Source organism: Protopterus annectens, chromosome 16.part0, assembly GCF_019279795.1.
Source record: "Protopterus annectens isolate FY-2018-M chromosome 16.part0, PAN1.0, whole genome shotgun sequence".
In the NCBI taxonomy this organism is placed as follows: Eukaryota; Metazoa; Chordata; order Ceratodontiformes; family Protopteridae; genus Protopterus; species Protopterus annectens.
The window spans coordinates 391,310,308-391,324,573 of NC_056750.1; the positions used below are offsets into that span (position 1 = coordinate 391,310,308).

General features: G+C 35.1%; 1 long non-coding RNA gene across 3 annotated transcripts in view; it reads right to left on the reverse strand.

Annotated features, from left to right (window-relative positions):
- Positions 1–9,796: 9,796 nt before the first annotated feature.
- LOC122790798 overlaps positions 9,797–14,266 on the reverse strand; it is a 280,435-nt gene continuing 275,965 nt past the window's right edge. For all 3 annotated transcript variants that reach the window (XR_006363040.1, XR_006363038.1, XR_006363039.1), the window contains one exon: positions 9,797–10,072. This is a non-coding gene — a long non-coding RNA (uncharacterized LOC122790798). The remainder of the gene's footprint in view (positions 10,073–14,266) is intronic.

Genomic DNA, 14,266 nt, shown 5'->3' on the forward strand with positions numbered 1-14,266 from the left:
TCAAGAGTTTATGAAAAAGTTAATGTCGTCTATGAAATGGCTTCCACTTCCATTCAGATAAATAATTGTAGAAACAAACCTATCCCAATCTCAAATGGCACAAGACAAAGATGCCCGCTCTCCCCCTACCTTTTTACATGGGCGCCTGCAGGCAGGTGCAAGGGGGTGCACAGACGCACCAGGTGTTTGCGACCTGTTTTCGTCTTGTGTTTGTGTGTCCATCTGATGGTTTACATCTTCGTCTTTCGTGCCTACTGGGAATTTGAATTCCAGAGGACATTCAGATTGCATGGACGAATGTAGGAGAGGTAGGTGTGTTGACAACATATATTAAGCACTTATTGTATAGGTTTATACTAATGCCAGGGAGGAGGAGCACACAAGCCCCAGTCTTCTCACAGTTGAGGGTGAACCTATAACAATCCAGAAGATTTTCTGCTGTGCTCTATCACTTCTGGAAAATGTTGACTGGTGTTCCTAAACTTAACTGCATTGCTGGTATGTCACAGCTAGTGATGGTTTCAGGAGTCTTTAAAAATCTGCTGTATGATAACGAATTACAAAAAATAGGCATGAAATAGTTCTCAGAGGATGAAATCAGAGGAAAGTAAACTAAACAGAAATTAAGTGGGGCTAATAAAAGGTAACAACATGTTTTCTTGAATGGGGAGTAAGGCAGAATGGGTACAGTTTTTATTTCAGTCTCGCATATCAGTAATCTTTAAATATCATTCTCTTAATGTCATGCTAAGAGCAAGCCAGCATTTATAAACCCAGTCTTCAGGTTATAATAAAATATAATAAATAAAAGACTGAAACTGTCTAACTGTAAACTAAGAAAACAGCTTTGCAAATGTTTGTTAGTTGGCAACGATCAAGCCAATTAAAATACTGAGAGATGGTAGGCAGCATACAGATTTTTAGCTAGAATGCTTCTGGAGGTTAAATTTTATTAAAAAGTTCTTTTAGTATATTACAGGTCATGCCACTTGCAAAGCAATTAGCTGGATTTTGGCAGGTAATGTCTGAGATGTGGTTGTTGGGGGGATACCGGGACTCATTCCACTGTGCTTGGGAATAGCAGGATACCTTTACAAGTAAACCAGACTGCTATGTCTTCATCTTATATCCCACAAGATCAATGACTTTCACTATGAAACAATAATATTATTTTCCTCTCAATCTATGTTTTCATTGACCTCCTGAAGGACTCATGTAGAATGCTTGATAACAAACATATTCTACAATTACATTTAAGCAGCATGTTATATAAAAAAAATGAAATTCCACAGAGAAATTCATACTAATGTTTTTTTTTTGTTCATAGCTCTGGGCATCTGCATCTAAAGAATACAAGACGAAAGAAAGTTAAAAAATACAGTTTTGTGTGTTTAGCGACTCATAAATGCAGTGCAGAGCAGGTGATTCAGATGGAATATCAATATCAGAGGGGTACTCTCATAAAATGTGTTATTCTGTGGCATTTTTTCGTTATATAATTTTATGATTTCCTCAGATATTTTTTGTTAGATACCTTATAAGAACCCATAAAGTGGTCATTTCTCATTTATTTTCATGTTTTATTACACGATTGGGAATTGTCTCACAAAGAAAATTTTGATAACACAGTTGGTCTAAGCAGTCTGTTTGAAATTTCAGAAAGCAAGTAACCACATAGCTCATAGACTGTGTGAAATTTCTTAATGTAAGTCTACTTTAAAAAAAATAAATGGCTAGCTATGGTTAATAAAATAGGCAGAATCCATAGAAACCTAAAAGTAAGTAGGAGGAGAACCATGGTTAACTTATTGATTAAGCTTGGTAAGAAATATAGGATTTTCAGTTTGTATAGGCATTAATGTCTCATTTTTCTTGGTCATTTATGCCGTTACAAGAACTCTATTAGTGAGGAACTAAGTAAGCAGTTGTGACTGAAAGGATAAGGTTATAAATAAAGAATGGATTACCCAAGGATAAGGTCTGCTAGTCTTCATTAGGCATTTCATGGCTGGGTTGCCATACTGCTGTGCAATGTGTATAACCAAACTGCATGCAGTGAATTGAAGACTAAAGTGCGGGACAGCAAAGTGACTGAAAAAATAGTCAGACTGATCGCAGCTTGTAACCATTGCTGTCATTGCAGGAGAGGAATAGCAAAACAGCTTTGATCATACTATTGATCTGTACTCTAAAATAGATGACATTTGTATTTTTCTTTCTTTTTGTTTTTTTGAGTAGTAGCTGTATAGCCATGTGAAGTAGACATTTGCATTTCACCTGTTATGTTCTAGTTTTAGCACAAATCAACCTAATTTAGCTGTATTAGGATGCATGGTGTAAAATTGAGCTGTTTTCCTTGTAACATAAGTACTGTGAACTATTGACTTGTACAACATCTTTGTCTGTCTGCACTGTACCACAAGATTATGAAATTCCAGCAAATGGTCTTGCAGATGTGAGTTATGCAACATTAAATACAGTACTCTGAGCTCTCAAACTTAATATTTTGTTCTGGTGGCATGTCTTCCTAGAGGAAACTGTATCCCTCAATCTGTTCTACAAATTTTCTTTTAACACATTCCATGTGACTAAATATAAAAACTTCCAGGGCTTTTCCATTTTAGTTAATGCTGCTACCTCTCCTTCAGTTACATAGTTCATTTCAGTTCTTTACTTTGAAGATTTTTGTATTCCATTTATTATTAGCTGTTTCAATTTCAGACTGTACCAGTAGTCTTCTCATGTATCTTTAAATCACTCGTAATAATTATAATAAAATTCAGAAGCACTGCTGTCAGAACTTACCAGACTGGTCACCAGTACTAAACATTCTTTCACCAAAATAGGCTTGGTTTCCTATTGCACGCTGTGTACTATTCTCTGTCTTAGCCTAAGACATTACCCTAAAGCCTACTTATTTGCCGCCATTCTTTTATACACTAGCATGTGAAATGGCTTGATAAAAATAATGTAGAGTATATCTTCAGCCCTCTAAGGACCCCTAAGGGCAACTGCATTGATTCCCAAATGTATCTGTTAGTAGCACAGCAGGTAGCATACTTGCATCTTGATGCAGAGGGCTATAGGAGTCATTAGGGATATAAGCTTAGTCTTGGAAAAAAAATGTAATGCATTTTAGTTTTACTTCATTTTTTGAGGAGAGACTAGAATTTGATATCCAAGAAAATGCTAATGTGGATTTTTTCTTGAAGGTAGAAGTATTCATGCAGCTTAAGTCATTGCTTAAAAATACAGGATGTCTTTAGTTTCCGTACATGTGTAGGTTGTCTAAGGAAAATGTTAATGTAGAGTTTGTCCTGATAACAGAGGCATTGTTTGGTGATTTGGGGTGTAAGAGCCCTGTGAGAATGTTACTGACCGCGGTGACAGAGAAAGAGGGAGGTAGGAGTGTGAATGGGGGGGGGGGGGTAATACCGTGCAATTATCCAGATTTTTGCCTCATATTTTCAGTTTCTTTCTCATAAAATTGTGTTTTTCTGGCAAATCATTGAGGACTGAACTCAGAAAATAATAGCACACATTTGAGCTTTAGACTTCATATCTTTCAGAAAATGCATACTAATGCAAAACATATTATTGTTCTATCCCACATTCTAAGGAGGTAGAGGGATGAATGAGTGTGACTCATACTTCTCAGCTATACAGATTTTCACAGAATGTTCAGATTTTTGCATTATATTTTTGGTCTTTTCCTCATAAAAATTCTGTTTTTGACAAATCACTGGGATGAGCTAAGGATTAAAGTTACTAAACATGCATTTGAGTTTCGGACTTGATATCCTTCAGAAAATATATTCTAAAACAAGTCCTGTTATTCTAGCAACTTTCTAAATGTGTCCCTAGTCTGGGGTGTGCGTGTGTGTGTGTGTAAAAGGGAGGAAGCATTACCCCTCAGCTGTCCAGGTTTTTGCAGAATGTCCAGATTTTTGCCCCATATTCCTCCTAAAAAAGGATTGAAGTTGCTAAATAGTTTTAGACATCATACCCTTTAGAAAAATGCATACCAACACAAATCCTGTTATTCTGGCAATTTTATAAGTTCATGAAAACAATATTTATAATCTGTCCCTGTTTATTTTAGGCTATGTCCAGATTTCTTGCACTAAGAAGTTGAGGTGTATGGGTGTGAGTGAGAGAGAGACAGAGTCAGGGAGAGAGAGAGTGAGAGAAATGCCCTAGTTAGATCTAGCAGCTGGAATTTATTTTCAAGTGCATTTTCAAGGAATTGCGAGTTTCAAGGGAAGCAAAGGTTACTGCTGCTCATGCCAAGTCTGCTTAAAATGTGCAACTGTTTTGTTTAGCAAATGGTATCATTATTTTGGTATAGAATTTTAAAGCAGTGTTAGCACAGCAGGTAGCATTCTTGCATCTTGATGCAAAGGGCTATAGGTTCTATTCCTACAGCATGTACATTTGAATTTTAAGGGGTATGGTACTGCAGTCCTTAATATGTCCTCCTTTGGATGAGACACCTAATAACTGTGAACCTGTTTTTCAGCTTGCCACCCATTCCCTATTGTAATATACCAGCTTACCATTTCTTTTAATGTAACAGGCAATTTATTCTTCAAGGGCAACAGGCACTGAATTTGTAAATGAAACACTGAAATATAAAGTTGTTTTCTAGCAACAACCTCTTCAATGGTTTCAGATCTCTTTAATGTGGAATTATTCAGATGACTTTTACTTCTGCAGAAATTCTGCATATTGATTGATATTGGTGGATTGTATGACAGAAGTCTGAGTGGCCCTTTAGGGTTGAAATGTTCTGAATTGGGCAGGTTGTCATTATTGGTTCATATGATTTGTTTCATTGCTTAAAAGAAAAATGTTCATAACTATAAATTTAAAACACACTCTAACAAGTGGTGCTGTACTATACAAGGGATATAATTCAATTATTATATAGTATAATTAATACAGTCAGGAAGGTGAATCAAAGAACTTTTGCATGGTTCTAAAAATGTGTGCAAGGAGCCTATGATTTGAAAACAGCCCAAAAGTAAACTTACCATGCCACTGGCCAGATGCATTTTCTTTGAATGTGGGTTTCACTGCTGTTTCAGTGAATGTGAGTTTCAAATGTAGAGATGTTTTAATGCTAAGACTGTTTTCATTGTAAGACTATTGCTTTGTTTAGGTTTAGTAAATGTCTATCAGTGTTTGTGCTATAAAATTTGAATAAAAGTTGTAAATGAAATCCAAATATCTGTAATCATTGTAGAAGTAAAGCATAAAACAGTATGCACACTGAGAGATTTGAACAGTGTATATGACAAATGGAGAGAAATAATCAAGTAATGGGACACTGGAATGGCTCCGTGGGTGGAGGGGTTGGGGCTGCATGGGCGGGGCTTTGGGTTTGCACCCCCCTGCAAAAAATCCTGCGGGCTCCCTTGCCTCTTTAACTTATACCTTGAAACCCTGCTCCTTTTTATCTCATAAGAAGCCTTTCACCACATCCCAAGATTACATAATATTAAACTCAAGCTCTTGGCCTTTGCTAACGACTTAAATATTTGCCTGCAACTTCCCTCGACCGATCTCCCTAAAATACTTAAAGCAATCAATAGGTACTCGGAGATCTTCAGTTATAAATTAAACCCTAGCAAATCCAATCTCTTTCCTCTAAATCCTCTTGGACACAAGGATTACTACTTCCCTGAAAGTGAGATTAAGTTAACTTATCAAATGAAATATCTAGGAATAATATATACCCTGAACTCTGAGGAAATTATTAAAAATAACTTAAACCGTACGTGGAATGCTATTGAAAATGACTTAAATAGATGGAAGAACATTAACATGTCCTTGCTGTCAAAAGCTAGCATAGTAAAGATGAACCTATTACCAAAAATCCTTTTCCAGCTAAACGCCACCTTTTTAAATATTCCCAAAAAATTCTTTCTAGATATGGAGAAACATATATCTAGATTTCTTTGGTATCCTAAAACTACTAGAATTAGATATGACAAACTTGTACTTCCAAAATCTAAGGGAGGAATAGGATTACCGGACTTTAAATTATACTATAGTGTTATTACCTCATACAAATTACAACATATAGTAAATTATGACCCAACTATGAGAACGTGGCCCCCTCTATGGTCAAATAATTTGGTCACAACAAATTAACTCAGTTGGGAACAATCCCAAATCTCTCCTTTTTCTTAACTTAAACCAAAAGTCTGAATATGTAAAGAATTTACATCCAGTTATTAAGCACATGGTAGTAACCACTCAAAAGCTTTTTAATTCAGTACAACTATCTAAGTCCCTCTCCCTACCCCAGCCTATTCACCTTAATCCTAATTTGAGGCTAAATGATCAACTTATAAATTTACAAGGGTATCTTTTATTAAGGGACCTTACATTTTGGGAGATCTACAAATTGAGAGAATACGATTTAACACAACTTAGAATGCAACTTAATCTTCCAAAGAAATATGTAAGCATTTTTAACTCGCTGCGATAACTTATAAATGCCAAATTCATGCTAGATAACGATGTTATGCAGGATGTAAATCTATCTCAATTAATTCTCAATAACCTGACGACTAAGGGGAAAACAATTTCTAGAGTATACAAACTGGTAATTGATATCAAATTTTGGAATCTTCTATTATTCTCTGTGTTCTGGCAAGGGAAATCCCAACAAGTTAATGAGTAAAACATAAAGACTGCCATTGAAAATATGGCCAAATTTACTCCATTCAAAAAGCTACTATACACCCAACTAATGATTAATAATGATGCTTATTTCACACCACAAAAAATTAATAAATTTAATACTAATCACTCGCCTAAATGCCCGCACTATCCTAGTCAATCAACAGATATCCTTCATGTTATGTGGGAGTGCAGCAAAGTCCATAATCTATGGTATTCATTAAGAGCTAGGCTTGAAAAAATGGGTTATGAAAAGAGCATCCCGTCATGGGAAACAGCTGTACTACACATTAATACAATATCCCAAAAATCCTACAGCATGTTCTCATCACAATTTGTGCTCTTATTAAATTCTACATCTCAAAGAACTGGAATCTTGCTTCCCCCTTTTCGTGGGAAGGCTTCAGCAATTTAGCCATTAAATACATCTCTTCCCCCAAATTACTATACATAACCACCAAACACAAATATTACTGCAAATACTGGGAATACTTGCTGGATGTTATCCTTAGGAAGTGAAAAATATTACTCAATGTTAAAAAAGATCTCCTTATTATAAGGAGCTGGTAGGAAATTTTAATCAGAACTTATCTTTTTTAGTTTGCTGGTAATTGACTGCATAAGGATCTATCCCGTATATAGGATATATTCTCTTTTTCCTTATTTTTCCCCCTCCCTCCCTCCCATTGGCAGTATCCCACTAGTGGTTGTACTTATAGATCCTCTCTTTTTACTTAAGACTGACTTTCTAACAAGTTGGCTGTTAGTGTGACTTCTTTGTACATAATGTATATACGTTGTTGTTTTTGATTTTTTTTATTGTTTTGTATGTATTGTAAATGTATGTTTTTCCATTTGAAATGATGTGTATAATGGAAGTTTATTTTATTTTACTATTTCTACTTGAAAAACTTAAAGAAATTTTTGAAAAAAAAAGTCAGCTCATGAAACATCTCTTCTTTCAGGTTCACTTGCATTCACCAACTCCATAAGCAAATCATCCCACAACCCTCCTGACTACCTGAATACCTCTTCAGAGTCCATTTGAAGCGTCTTCTCTGTATAATTCTTGCACTGAAAAACGTTTGGACACTTTCTCAACTTCTTTGCATAAACGTCCACTTTCCAACAAAGGCTCAGCCACCTTGCATTTACATTTTCTTCCTCCATTTCCAAACACTTCTCTTTACCATCAAACTTACTTTCTTCCATTAACCTCACTTTGGATGCTCTCCTGGTTTCTCCAAGCTACCTCTGTGCTCGGAATGGAAACCAGAAGTGTTGCATGAAAATGTGTCCCCTAAACCCCATACACAAGAGTAGGGGAAGTTCCCTGATTCCTTAGCTAAATTTCTACTACTAGTAGATATACCCCCCCCCCCCCGGTTTCACCTGAAAAGAAGCCACTGGCCTAATGGGACTGACCTGGTCAAGAAAAGATAAATAAATAAATAAAAATAAAAAGTATTACAAAATTATGCTGGACAAGCACATTATTTTTGTATAGAACAGAGAGATATGCAGCAAAACATTAGTATCCCCAAAGTTAGACAAATGTTAAATAGGATCCTCTACAAGAACCCCAAGTATAATTTCCTGAAAGCAAAATGGACGAGTCAAAGTTGTCAAAATGTAAACCAGCCAAAATTGTAGAGGACATTTTATTATAAAGCTTTTTTTGTATTTTAACTGTATGGTTGTACAACCACGGGGAAAAGTGAAATACCCTTTCAGCAACCCTGTCAACATGAATAAAGTGTTTGTACAATGTGATCTTGCAGTAGAGCTAAGAAATGCAAACACTTTCCAGGAAATGTGGATTTGGAAAGTTTGGGAGTAGGGAGATGGCATTTCTGTTAGTATTTTTGAATGGTAGATCCTCCTGTTAGATAAGGTCTAAGATGGAAGCTGTAAACCTTTCTTTCTGTTTTGTTTATCCTCCTGTGTTCATCGAAGATAAACTATTTAAGGGTCTGGTGCATGTCTATACATTACAAATGTCATAACAATTTACAGGGATTTTGTATTTTTTCTACATGCCTTATTTCCAACTTTGTAACTACTCGCTTTTAGAATTTAGCACCAACAACTTCAATCTAGCTTCTTTCTGTATTACGCTGCATTCTGGCTATCAAAGAACTGAGAGACATGATCCATGCTCCCTAATCTTTTGGGTTGTGTTTGCCCTTTTCTTCAATAGCCTGCATCCTGCAACCTCTCCTTGTCAGTTTTCTATATACCTGAAAGACTTTTCTGAACAATATAATAAGCTCACAGTTTGTACATTTGCTAATTATAAGTACTTTTCTGTCTTTGAAATTGCTAGCAAGTGTTTGGGATTCCATTTTTTATCATGAAGTTGGTGCAGACTGTGGTTCTCCTACTTACTGGAATAGTACAGAGACATTTGCTTTTTTTATGGCACAACTAGTCATATGTCTGAGCAGCTTGATATGCTGTCACTGCTGAGCATTTTAACTCTATCAGTACTTAATAGTATCCAAGACTGTATTTTTGTATTACATATGTATATCCTATCACCCTGCTCTCCATGACACTTCAAATAGCTGCAGCACGAAAGCATAAACATCCTATATGTTTTTCCATGAATAATTACTAAAACAGACCGTATTTAACTTTCTAGCAGTCTCCTTTGTTCGTGTAGTATTTTTAATGTTTACCTCTGTTTTCATTGTGATAAAAGGAATGCAAGAGGGAAGGGTAAAGTGTATTGAAAATAAGCTTCAGAAACTGGTACATATTGTAAATGCTAGCTCTGAGGCAGAAATGAAACATAATGAGTTACACATTGTAAATCCGGTAAAGTCATGTCCGTGAAATATGTTGTCACAGGCTTGGACACCTTAATCTAGTTTAATTTATTATTTAGCCACTTTGATGTGCTATTGTGATTAATGCATCAAATTTGTTTCTGGTTGACTTCCAACCTGTCAGTATTAATGTGTGTATGCATACACTGAATCACTTAAATTGCAGTTAATGGTCTGAAAGTGCCTTCACAGTGTGCTGTAAATGACTGAGTTTGTGTCTGTACAGTGTGATGGGAATGCCTGATGTATAAGTAAAGAAACAATCTAGGCAACTGTCCATTTTACATCAACTGTATTTGAGAAGTTTATTAGGTTACAGAAACTGTTGGTTGATGAATTCTTATTCAGGTATATGATATTTGTCTGCCAGGTGACAGATTCATTGTTTTCACAGGTCCAGGTTCGGAGCAGATGAACGATGCTGCAATGTTGCAGACTGAACCTCTGAGCAGTAAGTGCTTGTCAAGAGCTGGTGTTGTGGCAGCTGAGGTCACAGACATTATTTTTTCAGGTTTGGTTTTAATTACACTTTCAACATCATAATCCATATCCTGAAAAGATAAAAAGCAAATAATTCAGTTACAGTTTTTATTTTCTAAATTTCTTGCTCATTTGAAATGAAACCATGTGCACAAATACCTGGTTAGAATCCACCAAGACATGTCATTACAAAAGTGAATAGTATTTCTGCAAGATGTTGGCTAATTAAAATGTTTGTTGTGCTGCTTAGAAAATGCTAGGCATAGCTCCAAAGTACAGATGAGAAAATGTCATTGCATTGAATATGAGTAAACATTGTATCGATTGTTGTGTGCACTGTTATGCTCTTGATTAACAAATAGGCATTATATATTGCTATTTATTTGGAAGAATACAATGTTTTTTCACTTAATAAACATCTAGTTGTGCAGCACTTGTTCTGAGGTGAGTTATCATCTAGTAGATTATAATAGTTAGAAGCATATGCCTCAATGCCATGGTTGTTACTCATATCTGTAGCATCTTGAAGACATGGATATTTCATAACAGCAGATAAAGTCACCCATTAGATACCACTAAAAATATGTTAATACAGTGATAACTACCAGTTTATAGATTTTTCTTTTGGGGGGAGGGTGAGGTGAATGTAGATTATACAAATACTGCAGCTGTTCAGAACAAGTCAGGTGATCTACTAACTTGCTTCTGCTATTGAGTGGTCCAAAGTACTTTACTATAAGCAAAATATCATAAGCAGCTGGGTCATCCTTATTCAAAATTGCTTGTATAGATTGCTTAGGGAAGGGCAGTGACTGTGCCACTTATCACTAAATTCCTGAAAAAAATCAGAGCAGAGCACTAAATGACTACTTGGAATGTACTTCATTCACTTATTTTAGAGAGCAGGAAGATTGCTAGGTAGGACAGCAAGTGGAAAACTAAATGTTATTTCTTTAATGACTGGAGAAGTAGTACAATTGGGAATAATTTGTGATGCAGTGACCACCATAGTCTGTGTACTATAAACTCATAAGATTGTATAATGTGCATTTACACAATACATGCTGTCTAATGAACACATTTGTACAAACCAAAATGATTCTAATGTTGCCAAAGTGTTAATCATGTTATGTCATAAAGAGAATATATATATATATATATATATATATATATATATATATATATATATATATATATATATATTGTAACATTCTCAGCAAATCTCCCAAAAGCTTGGCTGCTATAGTTCATAAGTAATAATTTGTCATGCCTGTTTGTGGAAAAAAGGTTCTGAAGCCTTTTCTGAACAAAATTAATGCAAAGCTTGCTTAGAACACACACACACACACACACACACACACACACACACACACACACACACACACACACACACACACACACTTTCTCTTTGTCTGACTCGCATCCTTATTTAGGAAAAAATTGACTCATGACAGTTTAGTCAAGGACTATTCAGTCAAAGCTGACTGGCTAAATAATGACAGTTTAGTCAAAGACTATTCAGTCAAAGCTGACTGGTCCAACTGGTGCTTCATCAAAAGTTAAAATGCTACAGTCTACTATGTTGGGTACTGTACCCTGCATTCCTCAATATTGTATCTCACTCTAAGATGGCCAAACCTCAGAGAGAAAAAATGCAATTTAAACTTATAACAAGCCATTTGACCAGCAGTTGTCATCTAAACATTTGCTGACAAAGTGACTGATTCCATTTTACGTTTCATTTATTTTTAATAGCTGTGATGATTAAATTCTGTACAGCTTTTAACATGTATATACTGTTGGTATATAATGTATTGTTATGGCTTTTTAGAACTGATCACTCTCATAATACATTTGGATACGTGACATAAAGCTGTTAGCTATCTTTCTACTATGGTGCCATTTTCTAAATGACCAAATTTACAGTTTTACATTAAATGCTAGTGTCTTCTGCCATTCTAAACATTGTTGAACAAGACGACAGTGTAACTTTGGGTGTGCCTAGTTATAAAAGAAATGAAATATCTCCTGTTTTAATATAAAATGCAAAAGCCATGTCCACAGCTGAGGTTTTCAAGTTGTGGTGAGCACTCTGATACTAAGAACTGAAAGGACAGTTGAAGTCTGGCATGTGAAATTAGTTAGACATTCTCTGCTTAATAAACAGAAATTCTATATAAGTACATTTTTTTTTTTTTTGTGCTTTGTACTGACAACACTTTTGAGTGGAAATGTTTACAAGCAAGCATGCAAGGAATGAGAGAGCAGGTTTCTTAGTGTGCCAAGTCTTATTGTGGTCTGACCTCTCTATATCTCTCTCTCTCTCTCTATATATATATATATATATATATATATATATATATATATATATATATATACGAATATCAAGATATCCATAAAGATACATTATAAATGCAGAAGTGTAAATGCAAACCCAGCATATAGGAGACGTATGGCTGGGCAGTCTGTAAACTGAGATCCAGAGATTCTGACAGTTGCATTGTAAATGTATAAAAAGAAGATATGAAGTCTGAAACTATTTCCTTATTAGCAGAAGATATGAAGTCTGAAACTATTTCCTTATTAGCATCATATTACAATGTCTGGTGAATTTTTGCAGGAAAGAGAGAGACATTTTGTTAAAATTACTGTTTGTTACATATAGGCTCAAATGTATTTAATACTGTACTTTTCAGTATTTTGTTTTCAAATTCAAACTTTAACATTCTGTTTTGTGGTATTGAGAGGGTAACCTGAACATTTATTGTAGCATATCATGAAAAAGGTTTCTTTAAGTATTCAAGCTAGGTAGTGTTGTAAGACAGGTCCGTAATACACCCTGTTGTACTCAGATTTCTGTTTTAAAGTATGCAAATTTGAATTCATGTGCCTGTTATATGTCTATATGTGTGAGTATGCATAGGTGGTAGTAATTGAAGCCATAGGTTCATTTTTAAGTGACTACATGAGTCCAAAACTGTTTTAGTATTTTTTGCACCTAGAGAATGGGATATATGTTAAATTATTGTGGGTTTGTTTTATTAATTAGTATATACTTATTTTTACATTTTTGATGTAAAATAATTCCTCTGCCTAATATTTCGTAGTTGTAGAATATGTAATTGTTGGAAGAATTGTACAGCCAATATTAAGTTATGCAAGTATTTAATGTCTGCACATATATGCAAACAGATGTAGAAGCAGAGTCTTGCACAGACACAGAAACTCAGATGTGAGCACATGCATACACACACACACAAGCATAGAACGTCACATACACACTGACATATATACAGAATGTCACACACATGGATGCAGAAGCAAAGATTCAATAAACTTGCATGTATAAGCAGGCACACAAAAATGTGCCTATTAAATTGGAACCACTTTCTTCACTGTGGACATGTCAGATGCCATATTGTGATTTAAATTAATGAAGAAATACATAACTAATAGTTATACACATGTAATGCAAAATTATTACAACCCCGTCATATACACTCTCTCTCACTCTCACATACGTGTGTATGAGCATACAGACACACATACACATGTCCAGCAATTACAGCAGCTATCTCGAATGTTGCTGTAATTATGTATAAAATGTCATCAGTAAATCTAGCATAAGTGCTCACATTCTCAATAAGAAATGCTCATACAAAAAGTATGTTACCATTCTGGAAGGACCAAATTAGTATAACAGGAGGCCATTACAGCCTCCACATCAGCACAAATCATCCAGTGAAAATACTTGCCATCAAAAATAAAATATTTGTTAAATTCGAATATGCTCAGTGTGGATTTTTACAATATTTTGTTGCAGGCCATCCACAGATTGCTTCAGTTTTTGGTATTCCAAAGTGCCATAAAGCTGTTGAGTTTTGATTTATTGACATCACTTTATGTGACAAGGAACTAATGCTGAACGGAATAATTTTATATTGAAGGTAAATGGGCACCTTTAAAGGACTGATTATCTTAACTTGCACATTCATCTCGATCAGACTGTGCAAGTTTTGGCTCATCCATTTACAGAATACCCACTAGAATTGATTATTTTCATTCTAAAAGTGGGCATAAGAACAATATAATTAGCGAGTAGTCAGTTTGCCTAAATTAACATGATGGTGAAGTTTTCTGGATTCAAATGGAAAACTTGATTGACATTTCTTTGGAGAGGAGTTATGATAAAAACTGTTTCTACCTTTTTGTGTAAAATCTGGCAGGGCTACAAATTTCCCTTTGATTCTTAGCAATAATATTTT